The 15,667-nt window shown below is 48.8% G+C and overlaps 1 protein-coding gene across 1 annotated transcript in view; it reads right to left on the bottom strand.

Annotated features, from left to right (window-relative positions):
- Positions 1-15,667, bottom strand: part of Cldn10 (claudin 10) — an 83,332-nt gene that overhangs the window by 46,091 nt on the left and 21,574 nt on the right. The window lies entirely within an intron of this gene.

The raw sequence follows: 15,667 nt of genomic DNA, 5'->3' as shown, positions 1-15,667 counted from the left end.
AGAGGATGCAGCCTAAGTCTGGTGTCGCTGACTACATGGGTTGAGAGGTAACTCAGGGTTGACAGAGAAGACTCGCAGGTAGAAATGCCCAAATGTCCTCCTTTGTCCTAGGTTGTAAGCCAGGGAAGGTAGGTAGGACTGTCATCAAACGAGGCTCCTTTTCCACTTCAGAAATAGGACGTGCCAGAATCTGCTTGCAGAAAAGCTGAAGTTTCCCTCCTGTCAGTTTTGAGATGCAATCAATATGTTGGCAATTTGGAACCATTTGAAATAGAAATATTTAGTCCATAGAAATGGGCAAACAAAAACCTGAGGAATCTGACCCCTCTCCCACACACACCCTCCTGTCACCCACTTAGTAGCCACAAAACATTTACCCACTCATCTGGAAGATGGACACTTAATAATTCTAGAACCATGGTGATAGTTGCCTGTGAGAAAGATCAGCTATTCATGGGGAGAAAGAACGGGTACCAAGACAGAGGAAGCAAGAGAGACAATGGCAGGAAACAGCTCTGACCATCAAGAAAAGCCAGCAGTCACCCAGGCCCCTGTGTGAAGGAGACAGGTAGAGAGGTCCAAAATCATCTCAGTTGCCTCTTTAGGAGAAAGCAGAACTACTTAGTGCTACCCAAGACCCAAATTAAGATACAAAGCATCTGGTTACTGATGCTGTGAAGAGATGGCTCAGAGCCCAAGAGAACTTGCCGCACTTACGGAGGACCTAGCTTTGCTTTCCAGCACCCACACAACCACCCGAGAGCCCCAAACATGCGTGTGGTGCATGCGCATATGCATAAATAAACCTAGAGGAAAACCCTGGTCCCTTGCACATTATTATCAAGCTAAAATGATCATTTCTGCTATTTGATCAATCTCTTATTTCTCTGTTTTTGGAGCAGGTCCAAAATGACTCTTAAATGATCCTTACCTTATACTTCAGAACTGGACCATCAGTAATAGCCTCTTTATAATATATTTTCATGGGAGGGGCCAGATCGACCCTCCCAGCCCAGTTCCCTACTAAGCAAGGAATGTAGGTTGACCCTTAACTGGTGGATGAACTTCCTATATTTGTGTCTTAGTCAGGGTTTCTATTAATGTGACAAGACACCGTGACCAAAAAGCAAGTTGGGGAGGAAAGGGTGTATTCAGCTTTTACTTCCATATTGCTGTTCATTATTGAAGGCAGTCAGGACAGGAACTCAAATGGGGCAGGAACCTGGAGGCAGGAGCTGATGCGGAGGCCATGGAGGGATGCTGCTTACTGGCTTGCTCCCCATGGCTTGCTCAGCCTGCTTTTTTATATAACTCAGGACCACCAGCCCAGGGGTGTCACCACCCACAGTGGGCTGGGCCCTCCCTCATTGATCACTAATTGAGAACATGCTTTACAGCTGGATCTCACAGAGGTTTTTCCTCAACTGAGGAGTCTTGTGTCAAGTCGATACACAAAGCCAGGCAGTACAGCTTGTCCTTGTGAGGCAATCCAGAATGCATAACACGGCATTCCCAATCCTGTCTCCCAGTGCTTTCCTCCTCACCCCAAATCTTGTCCATCCTCTAAGGACTTACCTAGAATTAAAAAGTGAGAACCATCCCTGGTTTCTCTACCCTTCTCACTCACATATGATCCCCAGCTGTCAGGGCTACTGCCACGAGTTAGGTAATCTAGGCACTCAACAGTTTTCCTCTTAGATTTCTGCAAAACGTCCATCTTATCTCTGGTTTGTGCCTTTAGCTTCACCTTTAATATGTTTCATATCAGAGTCTATTTAGAAACACAAATACGGTTGAGTCCCCTCCCTGTTCCATCAAAAGTTGTTTAGAATTTCTGTGATAAATTTCAGGCTTTTCACATCAGCCCATAAGCCCTCATGACATTTACATTTTAGGGCCTGCTTTCCTGGACCCCAGACCCCAACCACACAAGTGGAATTTCACCTGACTCCTCTAACTGGCCCGCCTACTCTGTTACACACCTGTTCCTTCTCATCTGTGAAAGTTCAACCCAAAATCAACTCTAAAAGGACGTCTCCCATGGCGTAAAGTTGATGCAGATCTCTCTCTCTCTCTCTCTCTCTCTCTTTCTTCTTCTTCTTCTTCTTCTTCTTCTTGTTCTTCTTCTTCTTCTTCTTCTTCTTCTTCTTCTTCTTCTTCTTCTTCTTCTTCTTCTTCTTCTTCTTCTTCTTCTTCTTCTTCTTCTTCTCCTCCAGTTGCCCCTCAGTACATTTCAATACAACTTGGTCATACAGTTGGGTGCCTATCTGACTCTCTCAGTACATCAGGACCAGTGTCTCTTTGATCTTCTCTCTCCTTTGCATATCACTTGAAGCTTGCTATATACTAATATTTCAGCGATTGTTTGTTATGGACTTGATTGTCCTTATAGAACAGAGGTATTACATACAGTATGGGAGGTAAGACAGTTTGCATTTGTCTTTTTGTTGTGTGTCTCAAAGATGTAGGGACTTGAAAGATAGTTTATGTCAGGTCATCTTAACAACACTGCTCGTGAAGAGAGATGTTGGGGACGATAGGCCATATGGCCAATGTTCAGCCATCTTGTCCCAGTCTGCACCTTTAAGTCTCTGTTTTTTCCAGAGCTTGCCTTTCACCAGAAACTAGCTGACCCTGTTGTGGGTCAGCAGTTAGACTAAAGACAGGGTTAGCAATCCTGTTATGGTTTGGCAGTTAGACTAGACAAAGAGGGAGCCAGATACCCTGTGTGGCAGGACATTATGACCCTGGCTGGAATTCCCTGTGTTTTGAGAAAAGCCTGCAGCCGGGTTGCTATAGCAACATGTTTCCCTGCCTTCTGACTTATAAAAGCTGCTGCCTGACTAATAAAATTTGAGAGTTTGATCAATCAGATTTGCTTTCCTTCTTTGTGTCTTGCATTTTCAAAGGTAACCTTCCTCCTGAGTTTTAGTCGAACCCCGCAGGCCGGGGCAGAGAGGGGGTGCCCAGTGCAGGGAAAAAGGCTGCACTTGGCAAGGATGCCGAGGGCGGCCACAGTCTGGGAGGTAGGAGGGTGCCACTAAAGCTAACGAGCATTCGTTACTTCCGGATGTGCTCGACATTTCACACTGCACTCTCACTTCATCTTCACTAGTTCTCGGTAAAATAGGCTTATCGCTCTTGAGATGACAATTAAGAGTTACTAATGAGGCAGGTGGAAATCAAGTTTTGGGGGACCTTGAAATGGGTAGGCATTTCCAACACAATGGTGGTTAGCAGTGACGTACACAGATCCTATTTTTATCCTATTGTTCAGTGCTGGCAGAACAGAAGGAGGCCTCGATGGTTGTCGATTGTGACACACACTCCACACAGTTTCAAGTACCTTCTCTTTAAATCTTAATTTAAATTACCACATGTATGTCTGTGTACCACTTGCATGCCCGATGCCCACAGTCCTCTGGAATTAGAGTTACAGTTTGAGCTGTCATGTGGGTGCTGGGAATTGAACCTTGGTCCTCTGGAAGAGCAGCCAGTGTTCCTTAACTACAGAGCTACCTCTCCAGTCCCTACTAATGATTTCTTAAAATATCCAGCACCCATAGACGAAGAATAAACCCAATGCGGTATCTGCATACTAGGGACTATTAAAGAGAAAAAAAAAATTCTGACATCTGATACAATGCAGGTGAACCTTAAAGACACACACTGTGTGGTTCCACTGTTAATGGTGTAGCTACACTAGACAAATTCGTGGAGGCAGAAAGAGAACGGCCATGGATACGGGGAGGTGTTCATGGGATCAGTCTCTGTTTCGTCGGGACTAGTCACGCAGCAGCCGTCAGAAATGCTTCCCACGCTGACTCCAGACTGGTTACTACAAGGTGTTAATTCCCGTTCTTGTTGCTACAACCAAATGCCTGACAAGAAGCAACTCAATGGAAGAAGTTCAAGCATTCCTCCTGGCAGGGAGAGCACCCGGAGTGGGAGGAAGCTGGTCACGCCGTGTCTGCCTGCGTCAGGAAGCTGATGGCTGAGTGCGCGTCTTCAGCTCTAGTCCTTCCTTTTTGTTCATGGAGACCTCAGCCCACGGGATGCCACTGCTTACACTCAGGGTGCGCCGTCCTCTTCAGTTATACTCTTCTAGAAACACGCTCCTGTGTACACTCCCTAGGATGTCTCCTGGCTGAGTCTTCACAATGACACCACCACAGATGGCAAGTTTTAGGTGTTTTTTTTTTTTTAATTTCATTACAATTTTTTTAATACAAAGGAAAGAATTCATGCCCCCTTGTATACTATGCCTCCGCCAATTCTGGATGTTCAAGTTCTTACTCTCCTGAAGTGTTTTCTACATAGTTGCTGCTGCTTGGAGAGAATTTGAGGTGATGGGTACGCTGCATGTCTGAGGCGATCAGAGGGTGGCACTTGGCACTGCTGCTCCCAGGTGAATTCCATGAAATCATAACAAGAAGGTGATGCCAGGAGCAAGAGCCACAGGGTGCAGTGCAGCTTCCAGACATTTCCCAGTGAGGAGAAAGGCCTGCCTCCACTGCCCTTCAGGTTCTCCAAGGGTCAGCACCAAGGAGCTGCAGGCTTGTTCTCCTCCGGTGGAGTTAATAGGCTGGCGGGCGTTGGCTCTGGCTCCATCCTGAATTTTAAAATCATCTCGAATTCTAGTCCTTTCTCTCCTGGTTTTAAAAAATCCATATTCACGTTTAACGGCATCTCCATTTTCTTAGTTTTGAGAACTGATGGCGTCTTTCTTTTCTTTCTTTAAGATTTTCTTCCGTCCCGATTTCCTTTTTCTTTTCAGTTCCTCCTCCTGGTACCCACTCAGCTGATTGCTTTCTTTCGAGAGAAAACCATTTGGCAACTTATTCTTTGGTTGGGAAAGTACTGAACAGATTTGAAGTGCTTCGGTTTCCTGCTGGCCCCAGTCCCTTGCTGGTTAGACAAAGGGACCCTCAAGCCCTTGAACTTGCAGGGGGGGGGGGCGGGGCACTTCATTGAGCTTTCACTGCCCTGGGATTGGTTGGTGAGGCTGGCACAGGTGGGTCATCGCCAAGCTCACTCAAAGATATTTTATGATGACTCCCAGTGTGCGAGCAGGACAGGGGAGTTGGGCCATTCAGGTATCCTCCCTTTGCAGTGGGTTTGTCCCTTCCAAAATGGAGGGGGTGGGGTGGGGGAGCGAGGAGGGGCTGGCATGGCGATTGGTCTTGAGATCAGCAGCCCCTTGTTTCTTCAGCCCAATCCCCAGCGCTTCCTGTCTCTGCTACACTTGTGCTATGTCCGTCTTGTGGTTTCCCACTGTGTTTGGCCACCCTCCAGGAGCCTGTGACCACTGACACTGACATGAATAACACTGGGAACCTACAGAAAGTAAAGGCCAGGTACTGTTGCTCCGGTGGACATGTTACCGTTTTTAGAGATTTATCAGCAATTGATAGAATGAGTTGCTTAACTACAGTAAGCTGAGGGAAAAAACAAAAGCCCAAGCCTGCAGAAACAGCAGCTGGAAGAGGGCAGCAGGGAGACTGAGTTTGGTAGTCTGTCTGTCCTTTTGTCGGTTGGTTGGTTTTGATTCTAGGAGTCCGACTCCAAGCCTGCACCCGAGTGCAGTTACCATCTATACACATGTGTGCCTCACCAGCGGAGCCAGCCTGAGTCACGTGACTGAGCTCTTGCTTTCAGTGGGATGCGAGTGTTCAGTGGAGTTAGACAACTGAAGGAATGAAGCTTCTTCGGTGGCTGAGATCAAGAGGAGAGAGCAATGCACACAAACCTCGAGAAAGACAGACACCCTGTATCAAAAGGCTAGGGGCAAGCACCATTAAAGGGAAGGGAAGAGTCCAGGAATTCACAAATGCTGGAGACGACAGGTAGGGAAAGGACGGCTGTCGGGAGCTTGGGCTAAGTCTGCTGAGAATTAACTACATTTAAAGAGCGGAGTTCAGGGCTCTCTCTGGATGGAGGGGAGAGTTGATTCTAAGAACAGAAAGGGGCTGGAGCAATGGTGCTGGGCTAGGAGCCCATATTGCTGTTACAGAGAACCCGAGTTTGGTTCTTGGTTCTGTGAACACTTGAGGGACTCTTGCAAATCTGCACTGATTAGTTTTTTGTCAACTTGACACAAGTTGGGGTCATCTGGGAAAAAGGAAACCTCAATTGAGAAATTATCTACATAAGATTGGCCTGTAGGCAAGCTTGTAGGGGGCCTTTTCTTGACTGAGGACTGCTATGGGGGGGTGGGGTGGGGGGGGAGGGGTGGTTGGGGGAGAGTGGGGGGAGGGGAGAAAGGGGCGGAGCTCACTGTGGGTGGTCCTATCTCTGGACTTGTAGTACTGAGAGGTGTAAAAAAGGCAGAAGATATGAACACAAGAGCAAGCCAGTAAGCAGCATTTTTCCTGGCTCTGTTCCGTTCTGCCTGCAGTTCCTGCCCTGACTTCCTGACGAGCTGTAAGCTGTGAGGTGAAATAAATCCTTTCCTCTCCAAGTTGCTTTTGGTCATGATGTTTATTTATCATAGCAACAGACAGCAAACCAGGACAGGATCTAACACCCTTTTCTGGCCTTTGCTGTCACAGGTGCTCAAGTGCGCACACGCGCGCACGCGCGCGCACACACACACACACACACACACACACACACACACACACACACACAAAATAAATCTTTATAAAAGATCCCAGCCACATCTGCTGTCCTAAAATTCTTTGTTCTTGTCAGAGGAAGTTTGGGGAAATGTTTGTTTTATTCAGACAACACATTTGCCGTGCACATTTACCACATAAATCACTCGAATAATTATCTTTTTAGACAGAAGAACACATAAGCATGTGTCATCTGAATCATTTAATACAGACAGTGCAGTTTTTTGTTTTTTTTTTTTTTGTAGAAAAACTTCCATATGGAAAAAAAATAAACTTTTGGGTGCTTTCTATTTAATACAAATTGCAAATTTGCCTGATACCAATAATTATTCATTTGAGCTGAAAAGCACCGAGCCTTTATGCATGTCATCCAGAGCAAAGAGCACATCCCCGAGTTCCTTCATTGACCCTGAAATTGCCAACAGCACAGGGATGGTGGTCTCTAATTGCCAAGCCAATTTAGCAGTTGATCACTAGTGCCACCTATAGGTAAAATGTAGCATGGCGGTGTCATGTCACGTGGGCAAGAGCCAGCTTCTGCTGGGAGGAGGATGTTAAGAACTGGTTAGTTTTGGTTTTTGTTTTGTTTTTACATTCTTTTTTATTTTATTATTATAATTTATTTACATTACATCCCAATTGTAATTCCCTCATACTTAACTCTTATCTTCCTGTTCCCACCCTCCCCCCCCCACTCCCCTCCCCTAGACCCCCTCCCCACGGTCTGACCACTGCCTATTAGGTCTCTCTTATGTGGATAGCCTGCATCCTCTTCCTCTGTGTTCCCTCAGGGCCTCTCCCTAAGGGGCAGTAATCAAATCGCAGGCACCAGAGTTCCTGTCAGAGGCAGCCCCCCTCCCCACCCTCCCCCCTCTCCATGCAGAGACTGTAGCTGTCCATTGGCTACATCTGAACATGGGGTCTAGGTTCTCTGCTTGCAATGTCCTTGGTTGGTTGTTTATTTGTTCATGTATGTCTTTGTGCCATGCATGGGTCTGGGGTGGGGTGAGAGGACAAACTCTGGGAGTCAGTGCTTCCTTCCCACCACGTGGGCCCTGGGAGTCTGCCCATCAGGCTTTGCAGCAAGCTGGGGTGAAGAACAGAGGTAAATTATACCCGCTTATTTTAGGACTTATAGCAACAGTTCTGAACACTACAGCATGAGTGAACCTTCGCATGTATTAAGTGAAAAGGACGGACACCGTGTGCCAAATACTGGGTGTTTCTGTTTGCACAAAGTTCCTAGCATTGCCAGATTCATGGAGGCAGAGAAGTGGAGCAGAAGCCGGTAGAGCCAGGTGTAGTGAGAAGCAGGGAGCCACACACTGCTTGCCAGGTGCAGTTTTTCAGGAGGGAAAGAGTCCTAGGGGTGGGTGAGGGTCTGGTTATAAACATTGTGCTGTGCTTAATACTACAGAGCTGTTCAACTGAAAATGGAAAATGTTATGTATACTCTATGGTAATGAAAAAAATATATAACCACAGTGGCTTGGAGTACAGATATGACAAGACCGGTCACAAATACACAAGAGCTCATATTTGTCATTGTATTTCTATCTTTAAAATCCCCAGGCCAGGGAGATGGCTCACTGGATAAAAATGTGATTCGCTTGGTAAAGGCGCACTTGCTGCCATAGTGAAGACCTGAGTTCAAGCCCCAGGACCCCCAGGGTGGGAAGGAAGTACTGACTCCCACAAGCTGGCTCAGGAGAGACTCCAGGGTAGCGGAGTCCTGTTTGCACAGTGACAGCTGCTCTGCTCTGAATTCTCCATCCTAGGAGACACAAAGGTTGACTGGGTTAGTGTGTGGCACGTTGTCCAAAAGAGGCAGGAACAGAGGCCAAGAAAATTCCCTTGTGTTTCCTGATTTTGCACTCACAGCACATTTCTCGGCTATTCTGAAGGAACAAGTAAGAAATAGAAGGGGCCCCCGAAGCCAACACAGCTCCCCACCCTGCAGCGGATCCCCGACTCAGCAGAAATAGGAAGTGAGGGGGGCAAGGCAGGAGGAGGTCAGCTTTCTGCCCTGTACCTTCTGGCTGGGGTACCACAGTCCAAGGACCCTCATCTGCCAGGTGGGCCTGTCAGTACACATGATGCTTCGGACCCTGCTTTTATTGCTTGCTTCATAGCTTTTGGATTTGTTGTTGCTTTTTGAGACAGGGTTTCTCTGTGTAGCTTTGGTTGTCCTGAACTTGCTTTACTTGGTCTCCCAGAGATCCACCTGCCTCTGCCTCTCTGAGTGCTAGTATTTCAGGCATGCACCACCACACCCAGCTATTTTGAACGTTTAAATATAGGGTGGAGCCTTCATTCATATTCTTAGTCTGGGATTATGAATGCTAGTGGCAGGTCTGATGGATGACGAGGGCCACCTGGAGCCCAAACTCACGAGTTTGTTTCAAATGCAAACTCACAGATCCCACATGCTATCTCTTGGAATTAGAATTTGCATTCCAAGGTCTTTCCTGGCAGTCTTTTTTTTTTTTTTTTTTTTTTTTTTTTTAATAGCGTTCTGCCTACATGTAGGCCTGCAGGCCAGAAGAGGGCACCAGCTCTCATTACAGATGGTTGTGAGCCACCATGTGGATGCTGGGAATTGAACTCAGGACCTCTGGAAGAGCAGCCAGTGCTCTTAAGCTCTGAGCCATCTCTCCAGCCCCTCCTGGCAGTCTTGATCCATGCCAGAACTTCAGAAATATGTATAACTTGGTATGGGTGTGAGTGAGGGTGCCCCCAACCCCCACATCCCCCAGGCTCATATGTTTGAATATTTGGGTCCCAGTTCGCACACTGTTTGGGAAGGATTAGGAGGTGTGGCTTTGTGGGAGGAGGTGTGTCACTGGAGACAGGCACTGAGACTTCAAAAGATTCTAGCGTGTTCTCTGCTTCTTCCTGTGTTTGGATCCAGGTGTGAGCTCTTACACACATGTTCCTGCTTTTATGACTTTGCCATCATAGACACTACCTAGCTCTGTGAGACCATAAGCCCAAATTAAACACTTTTTAAAAAATATTCTGCCCTAGTCACGGTGTCTTGCCACAGCAATAGAAAGGTAACTAAAACACTGAGCAGAGTGGACAGAAATAAGGTTTCCACAGTGGCCAGGGAGCTTCATAGAAGCGGCAAGGGAAGCAGGTGGGTTAGGGGATGGTGCAGCTTTCTGCACCATCTGGGCGCAGTCTAGCCAGGGAACTGGATGTACAGAAACTTTTTGCTGGAACAAAAATAGGACAACTGGACCAAGGCAGCCTTCCACCAAGTGTGGGCTTTTGTGGGCTGCCCTGTAGGCGAGTGTGCCTGAGTCAGTGTGAAACTGAGAGCAAATGGGACTACGGGGAGCTGGAGGGACCACGGAAGCCCAGTAGGTGGGTCTGGCTGAAGCTTGTGCAGAGCCCGGGCAGGTGAGACCTCTTGAAACCTTGCAGAGTGTAGACTGGGCTGCCTCCTAGCTCTGGGTTTAAGACTTGCTTTGATAGCCAGCTTGTAGATCGTTGGATAGGACCTCTTGGTGGTTAGCTTGGCTTTCAGTAAGATGGGCTTTCAGTAAGATAGGCTTTTCTAACACTGTTTGGCTTGCGTTAGAACGAAGCATGAAAACCAGGCAAAAGCCAGCTTTGCCACTACGGTGATGCATGCTGAGCCTGCGCTCATGGGAAGCGAGGCAAAATGGATGTCCTTAACCCTCAGGCACAAGAAGACACTCAGGCTGTGGCTGCAGCTAGGTGACAGAACCACGCTGGGCCAGCGACTTGCTGTGTCCGGCACATTTCTAAGGGTATCCTCATCTGGATCACCATAAAGCTAAATTTGAAAAAAACAAAAACCGTCCTGTGACAGTCATGCCATACTGAAAGTCACCAGTAGGGGGCAGCAGAATACAAGTATCCTTGTGAAAGTAGCAGAGAAGGTGTGTGGCTCCCAAAAGCAAAATTAGGCAGGAGGGACTCTCAGTCTGACACACACACACACACACACACACACACACACACACACACACACACACACACACACACACACACACACACCTCAAACCACTTGGCTCTTCTACTCTGTTCCTGGGTCTTATCAGACAAAAAACCAGCGTTCCCACACATGCCTGTATGCTCTCCTGGGCTGCTCCTCAGGGCTCAACACTTCACACAGCTGATTCCCAGTTACCATTGAAGGAAGTTATCTTCTTTCTCCCTAACCTGGGGCTGGTTTTCATTGCTGGATGATTCCTCCGGGAAGCCTCCTGCATTAGTAGTACCACCTTCTTCGTCTTCCCAGCTCTCCTGTGTGCTAATATACCCACAGACCACCTGGGGGCCCTAACTTAGTGGATTGGGGCAGGGCACGGTCCCTGTGTTGGGTCCCAGAGGATTCACAGGCAGGTTGCTGCGTGCTGTGCTGCGCTTGTGTCCTGTTGCTGCCATTCTCTAGCTGAGTTTCTTTTCTCATTTGAGGCTCCTGCGCTTCTAGGTTCCAGAATTGAAGGTGCCATCTGCCCTAAAGGTGAACACCAACTCCATGTTGCTCTGCACAACCTGCTAATCACACACCTTCATCATCTACCAGGGTGTCCTGTCACCTTCACGGCCCCTCTCTTTTTGGGAGTCCTCTGCCTCCTGAGGGGGGCTTTTCAAATACAGTCAGTCAACCCTGGCTGCTCATTCCCAGTACCTCAACTTACTTGCTCTTTTTTGGGGGGCAGGGGGCTCTTAGGCCCTGCCTTTAGTAACCGCAGGTGCCAGGTGGCTAGACCTGATGAAATGAGGTCAACTATCCAATCCTACATATGTCTGTTCTGTCTCGCCCTTTCCTTCCCAGGTGTGGTGCTTAGTTTTAACTCTTGGAGACATAACCTAGGATCACTGCGGGAGAAAGTTTTAATCAGAAATTATCTAGATCAGGCTGGCCCATGGGCAGATGTGTAGAGGGTTATCTTGACCGTTCCTTGATATAGGAAGACTGAGCCCACTGTGGGCAGCACCATACTTTAGGCTAGGCCGTGAATTGTGTGAGCAATGAAAGCAAACAGGCAGGCAATGCGGCTGCATTTGCTCCTCTCTGCTCTTGGGCATGAATGCAATGCTTAAGCTCCTGCCTTTATTTCCCACAATAATGGGCTGTAGTAACCTGGACCTGTAAACCAATAAACCTTTCCTCTTCTAAGTTACGTCAGCAGCGGACATGAAACCAGGACATTGTGAAAATCAATAGTGGCTCTGGCCGTGGCTTCGCTTCCGCTTTGCAGGCCGTTGCTGGTGCTTCTGTGCACGTCCTCTGGGACCACGACAGGCAGCCTACTCCAGGAGCTACAACCAATTCTCTTTTATGGCAACCATCTCTTGATCTGACACACCCAAGTAATACTGCAACCTAGAGAGACCACTCTTCTACTTCTGTGGCCAGAGTGGCTGGCTGCTGACAGCTCTGCACCCCGCGTCTCATCCCGGCCCCTTCCAGTAACTGCTACACACAGAAGAGCTCAGCCAGGACAGATGAGTGAGAGAATGAAACAACGTGCAGAGAACGCTCGCTCGCCCCCCGCTCCCCGGTTCTGCCCCCTCCCACTGTGAGGATTCATCCAGAAATGAGTTCTGAGGCTCAGCTGCTCCACCTGTTAACCTTTGCTGTGAGCCGATGGAAACCACAGCCCTACTCAGGGCCACAGCAGCACGTCCGTCCCTCCGCCCCCCCCACCCCACCCCCGTTTGTCACTTTTGCTGGGTTCCCCTTGTCCCTCACACATCCCTGGGGGTACCCTTTATTCTGGAGACTTCAGTTCTCGCGCTCCAGCCTCTGCGGCCTCAATGTTTGTGTCCCACCAGACGTCTATGCTGACAGCCCTGATTAGATCTCGGGAGCGGAAGCTGCCCCATCCCCCTCTGCCACATCAGGACACGGTGGGAAGGTGAGGGTGAGAATCAGGCCCTCGCCAGACACTGAGTCTGTTAGCATCTTGATCGTGGACTTCAAATACTGTGAGGCGTGCATTTCTGTGGTTTGAGTTACCCACTCTAAGGCATTTTGTCAGAGCAGCCTGAACACACTAAGAACCCAGCGAGGCAGCCCTCCTGAGCTCCAGATATGCCTATGTGCTTATAGGACACCTCCAGCTCATCAGCCTATCCAAGGTCACATGTGCCATGCCAACAGTCAAGTTCATCGTGTCTTGCACCCCCCCAAGCCAGCTGTTTCCTTCACCGTTCCTACTGCCATTTGCTGCAAGGAGGACAGCGGGAAGGAAGAGGTGATCTCAGGGATGGTATGGGCCACAAAAGCAAAGAGCTGAGACAAGCAGAGACCATTGGCTGGGAAAGCTATCATCTCAGGTCCTGTCACAAAGTGCTCTGCTACTGATGGGCAGAAGCAGAGGGGGTTTCAGGGGGACTCTGGCTTGCACAGCTGGCCTTGGAGCTTGGGAAACGGAAGGACCAGGCCCTGGCAGGCTGAGATGCTATCCCTGTTACTTCCTGGGATAGGCTCCTTATAGATACTGGATTCTAAACTTCACCTGTAAACCATGGTAAACAGAGAGCTTCCATAGTCTCACAACAGTTTTCTGCCTCCTGTTCCAACATATTTGTAGAATATGGGGAAGCAATGGTGGGTGAGGGTTCTTAAACACTGGGCATGAAGTTATACTCAGATCTAGGCCGTGCATCATATGCTATCCCCATTGCACTGATCCTGTGTGAGGCCCCCACCATGTGACATCACTGCTTCTATGTGAGACCCCTACTGTGTGACATCCCTGTTCCTGTGTGAGGCCCCCACCGTGTGACATCACTGCTTCTATGTGAGACCCCTACTGTGTGGCATCACTGCTTCTGTGTGAGACCTCTACTGTGTGACATCCCTGTTCCTGTGTGAGCCTCCCCCTGTGTGACATCGCTGCTCCCGTGTGAGACCCCCCACTGTGTGACATCCTTGCTCCTGTGTGAGACCCCCACTGTGTGACATCACCACTCCTGTGTGAGCCCCCTACTGTGTGACATCCCTGTTCCTGTGTGAGCCTCCTCTTGTGTGACGTCACTGCTCCTGTGTGAGGCCCCCCCCCCCACTGTGTGACATCAGCACTGGATACCTTGACTCCTTTGTAGATAGAACCTACTTGACCATTTCTGAAACCCAAACCCGAAATCTCCACTGAGGCTGTGGTTTATACTCACAGATGCCCAGGATCTTGCATGTGACTTCCTCCTCAGCCTCAGAGAGACAGGCGTCTCCCTGCTTGTTCTGAGAAGGTAGTTCCTTCCTCTTGGCCTGTTCCCTTCCCTCTCCTCTTCCTGAGTGCCTCAGACTGATGTCGGCCATCAGGCCTTTCTTCTCCATGCTTGAAGGATCTTCTCCCATCTGGTTAGGATCCCTGCTCTATTGCATTTCTTTGGAAAGCTTTACTTTTGGTTTCCATTCTCACTACTGGTGGATGAGCCCTGTGAGGGTACGAGTAGGCCCTTGAACATCTGTTGTGTCCATCAGTGCTTTTCCAAGTCTGGTCCCTGGGCTACCAATGTCAGTATCACCTGGGAAACTTGCCGTACCAAATGGATGGCCCCAGCCCTGCCCTGTCCAGCCTAGTCAGAGCTCTAGGAACAAAGCAAGAGACTGTTTCCCCAAGCACTGTAGACAATCCTGATCCGTGGGAAACCAAAGACTGGCTGATGGAAACAGATGAGAACTGAATAAATATGACTTAATGCAGTTTGCCATGGACTGAACTGCAGGCAGGGTTGGTTATCTGCTGACAGTAGAGCTGCAGTCTGGCTCCCTGACCTTGTCCTGTGTGTGCAAGCTGCCTGGGCGCACACCATCTGTCCCTTCCTCAGCTCCCACTGTGCTATTTAATCATTTGGTATGGAAGTTTTAGATGTACCCCGAGGAGAAAACTAATGACTAGAGAGAGAGGCCTTGAGTTTCCAAGCACCATGTTGGGACATTCAGGCTGAACTCTGTTGCTATGAAATCTGCTTCTCACCTTCTCAAGTTGAAAACAGCTGCAAGGGGCTGAACCGCCTGTCCTGCACTCTGAGGTTGGGTCTGAGCGGTGGATGAGAGATCCCTGGAGCCTTCAGTTGTTGCTCTTTTAGTCCTTGGTTCTTGGGTATCCTTACTGCTGATGGGACCAGCGTCCCCAAAAGACAGACAGAATTGTGGCGCATATCTTTAACTGCAGCTCTTGAGAGGCAGAGGCAAAGATCTCAATGAGTTCAAGGCCTGCCTGGTCTACCTAGTGAGCTCTAGACCAGCTAGGACTACCCAGTGAGCCCCTGTTGTAGGAAGAAGAAGAGGAGGAGGAGGAGGAGGAGGACAGAGCCTTACTTGGTGAGCCCCCTAATGGGTAGGCCACTTGGTACTGGTAGGTTGTAGTGCCTTTTACCATGCCTGGTCTTCCTTGGCACTCTACGAATGGTGGGTTTTGTTCACTCAGTCAAAAAAACTGTGAATGGTCATTTAAGAAGCCAGGATTTGTTTCCTTCAGGACTGAAGGCTACATACTCTTCCGGCATAGCAATAGTTCTTGCAAGCATGTTTAGAGGGTGCTATGACAAGCCAGTCACCCGGATTCCTGCCCTCCTCGCCTTTATCTGAGATACTTTATCTTCAAGCTGTGTTCCAATGTGTCTTCATCTCTTTCTTGCTCTCAATTTTTCAAAATTCTCTTTTGGTTTGCTCAGCCCTTTCAACCTGACTTTCCTGGTCTGAAATTTGTCACGCCTAACTTACTCATCCATCAGGTCTGCAGTGAAGGCTACTTTGTGGGGAAGACGTTTCCTTCTGCCTGAGGTTAGGGGTTCATCCCACCCTGTGAGTGCCTTTGGTCACCATCTTCTCTGTGACTCCTCCGCTCTCCAGCACCCTCCTCAGAGGCTGGCCCACACAGCGCCCGGGTCCCTGTCAGATGACTTTAGATGAACCCACCACCACCACCACCACCAAACTGAAGTGAGCATCCTTTCAAGGCTGCAGATTTGCTCCCTTGCTTCTCTTTTGCCCCTGGACTAAGGACTCAGTGCCTTGAATGGGAAGAGGAACCAACAAGAGACAAAAGAGTAAAAGT

This window comes from Acomys russatus, chromosome 18 (assembly GCF_903995435.1).
Source record: "Acomys russatus chromosome 18, mAcoRus1.1, whole genome shotgun sequence".
Classification (NCBI taxonomy): Eukaryota; Metazoa; Chordata; class Mammalia; order Rodentia; family Muridae; genus Acomys; species Acomys russatus.
This window is presented reverse-complemented; position numbering and strand designations above follow the sequence as displayed.